We start from the raw sequence: 3,593 nt of genomic DNA on the forward strand, positions 1-3,593 counted from the left end.
TTATTACTATTTTATTTCTATTCAATTTTTCCTTATTTATGACATAATGAATAGCGTTATTTTTTTATTTTCACTATTGTTGATGACGAGATGTTTAGGATTTTGTGATGTAAGAATCTTGAGGATATAGCTTAGATGGTTGAGCGTTTGAATCCCATGTGAGAAGTATTGGGATCGATACCATGCATCAACAAAGGAAACCATTACTAAGTATATTAGTTCTTTTAAATGTTTCCTTATTTACGACATAATGAGCGGGGATAGTTTTTCATTTTCGAATGTAGCATGGGAGTGGGAATGTAGCATGGGAGAGATACGGGATCGATACCTCGCATCTCCAAAAGAAACTATTCGTTATTACTATTTTATTTCAGTTAATATTTCCTTATTTATGACATAATGAGTAGTGATATTTTTTCATTTTCACTATTATTCATGACGAGACGCTTAGGGTTTCGTGTCGTAAAAATTGTAGAGATATAGCTTAGATGGTAGAGCGCTTGCTTTGCATGCGAGTTGTACGGGGATTGATAACCCGCCTCTCCAAAAGAAAGTATTTAATTTGTTATTATTTTTTTTCATTTTCACAATTATCGATACCCCGCATCACCAAACCAAACTATTTGTTATTAATATTTTGATATTTTTTTATTTTCACTATTATTAATGATGGGACATTTAGGGTTTTATGGTGTAAAAATCATGGGGATGTAGCTCAGATGGTAGAACGCTCGCTTTGCATGCGAGAGGTACGGGGATTGATACCTTGCATCTCCAAAAGGGAGAAGTTATTTTTTTAAGTATGAATTAATTTAACATGTTATGTATAAGGTGGGTACGAGAGAAAAAGAAAAGATACTTATAAAAGGATTATGGAGAAATTATTTTTTTAAGTATGAATTTATTTAACATGTTATGTATAAGGTGGGTACGAGATAAAAAGAAAAGATACTTATAAAAGGATTATTATATCATTATGGCTAAGTAATGTCCCACAAGCACATAGAGAGAGGGATTATTATATCATTATGGCTAAGTAATGTCCCACAAGCACATAGAGAGAGGACTTATTGTAAAGGAAATTTGATGAGGAATTTGATGAATTCCTTAAAAGAGATAAGAGCTTATACTACTCGTGGAAAGGGAATTGAGCTTATATTACTTGTAGTGGAAAGGGAATTTGATGAATTCCTTAAAATAGATAAGAGCTTATACTACTTGTAGTGGAGAGGGAATTTGATAAATTCCTTAAAAGAGATAGTAGTTTATACTACTTGTGGAGGGGGAATTTGATGAATTCCTTAAAAGATTCCTCCAAATGATAAGAGCTTATTGGATGGCGGTAGTGTCCCATGCATATGACGGAACTTCTTCACAATTGCAATATCTGACAAATGAATATTGTTGTCATTTATAGCTTCTATCACAATAATATAAAATTTTGGGTCAAAGCCTATATGGGACTGAAAAGACCACCACACGCTTGTAGATTAAATTATATCTACCACCTCTGAAATTTTCCACGGCAAACCTTCCAACAGCTTGCACTTCTTCATCATTGACATCCTTAATTGGAACTAGATTTTAAGGCAAATCTTCTCCACGACTCACTTTGGAACACTTTTATAGATAGTTTCAACAAACTTACTTTGCTCGTGAATACTTTAGAGTTCAATATTTTTAGTTGGAGAACGCTATTCAAATTGATAGGGTCGAATCTTACAACAAAGTCCTCTCTCAAATATGGTTCGTTATTTGATTATTTTCTCTTGAGTGAATTTTAAGTGAAACACATTCTCTACCCAAGTAGTTGCAAGATGCAAGCTTCACACTAAGAGGAATCAAAGTCCCAAGTATCAACGTCCTTTAAGTGTCAATTTTCATTCTCCATCTCAACATAAATTAAACTTATTTTCGTGAAGATATCTATTTATAAAAGTAAAATATTTCAGAGTTAAAAAATAAAAATGAGATATAGATACGAGACATAAATATGATACCAAATAGATATGGTAACTGTTAGGATTAGATTTTATTGAGTTATTTGGATTAGATTTGATCTAGTTATTTGAATTAGATTTGATTTAGTCATTCTTCAATTGGATGAGAGATTTCTCCCAATTCTTCTGATGTTTCCAATTTTCTTTTTCTGTTCCTACAAATTTGGTATCAGAGCCATGCCCTAAACTAGTTAAAACTAGAAGCAGCAGTCTTCTAAGTGTGTCATAATAAAAGTATGTCGATGGAGAGTACAGTTGTGCAGTCTGATGGAGGAAGGAGTCAAGGTCGTGGAAGCTTTAGTGGCAGAGGAAGGGGACGAGGCAGACAAACCTTCAACAAGGCCATAGTGGAGTGCTATAACTGTCACAAGCTAGGACATTTTCAATGGGAATGTCAAGCATGGTTGTAACCGGAAAGGGTAATGTACGACTGGAAGTGAATGGAATCATAATGATAATCACAGGAGTGTTCTATGTGCTAGACCTGAAGAACAATTTGTTGAGTAGTGGTAAATTGCAAGCAAAGGGGGTTACCTTTTTGTTTCAAAATGGAACATGCAAGGTGTTTCATCCTGATAGAGGCTTAATCATGGAGACAAAGATGTCTTTGAATCGAATATTCGTATTGCATGCTATATCTCAGCCTGTAGCAGCCACTCAAACTCAATTGAAACTTATGGGGAGAAGTGGTTCAAGGTCTCTGTCATACACTCACCGCTCCAATTCCTATCGCCATAGTCAGAGAAGCAGAAGGGACCCAAGTCCTTCCCCCTATCATTCCATTACCCATTCCAAGAGAAGCAGCCGTTCAAGTTTCCTCAGCCGCCAATGCAGAAGTAGGTCTTCCTCGTTATCTCCTTTCCCCAAATTGTTCAGTTTCAGTCCTAGTTGTGCATCCACTGATCGGAATCATTCCATAGAGAAGCTTAAGAAAGAGGAAGAAGAGAAGAAAAGGCGTGAAGCAAAGTTGAAGAAGTTAGAAGAAGATGCAGCTAGGAGGATGAAAGAACTAATTCAGAAGAAGATGCAGTTAGGAGGATGGAAAAACTAATTCAGAAGAAGGTTGGAGAAAGGCTAAACTCTGAAGAGACTAAATTAGAAATACAAAGGAGAATAGAGGAAGGTCGCACGAAGTTTGTTGATGTTGATGTGCAGCTTGAGAAAGAGAAAGAAGCCGCTCTTACTGCTACAAGACAAAAAGAAGAACAAGCACGAAAAGAGAGAGAAGAGCTAGATAAAATGCTAGAAAAGAAAAGAAGAAGGGTAGAAAAAGCACAACGACGATTAGTTCTGGAGCTACAGCGAAAGGAAGAAAAACAATATTGTGAGCTCGAGTTGATTTAGAGACAAAAAGAGGAGGCATCTCAGAGAACTAAGCTAGATGATAAGAGTTTGAGTTATGTTGTGCTGGTAGTTAGTGAAGAGTCAAAAGCTTACAGACTCTATGATATAGAAGCGACAGATGAAAATAATGATATAGAAGCGGCAGATGAAAATACTGCAGAGGAAAATACAACCCCTTAAAGGGAAACCGGGATGCTAAGGAATTAAAAAGCTTTATTTTTGACGTAGAACAATACTTGAAGGTTATTG

The 3,593-nt window shown here is 35.7% G+C and overlaps 1 pseudogene; it reads left to right on the forward strand.

Moving 5' to 3' along the window:
• The first annotated feature begins 2,733 nt into the window (after nucleotides 1-2,733).
• Nucleotides 2,734-3,365, forward strand: LOC111438979 (annotated as a pseudogene).
• Nucleotides 3,366-3,593: the final 228 nt, after the last annotated feature.

The sequence above is a fragment of the Cucurbita moschata genome, unplaced genomic scaffold (assembly GCF_002738365.1).
Source record: "Cucurbita moschata cultivar Rifu unplaced genomic scaffold, Cmos_1.0 Cmo_Scf00084, whole genome shotgun sequence".
NCBI classification, from domain to species: domain Eukaryota; kingdom Viridiplantae; phylum Streptophyta; class Magnoliopsida; order Cucurbitales; family Cucurbitaceae; genus Cucurbita; species Cucurbita moschata.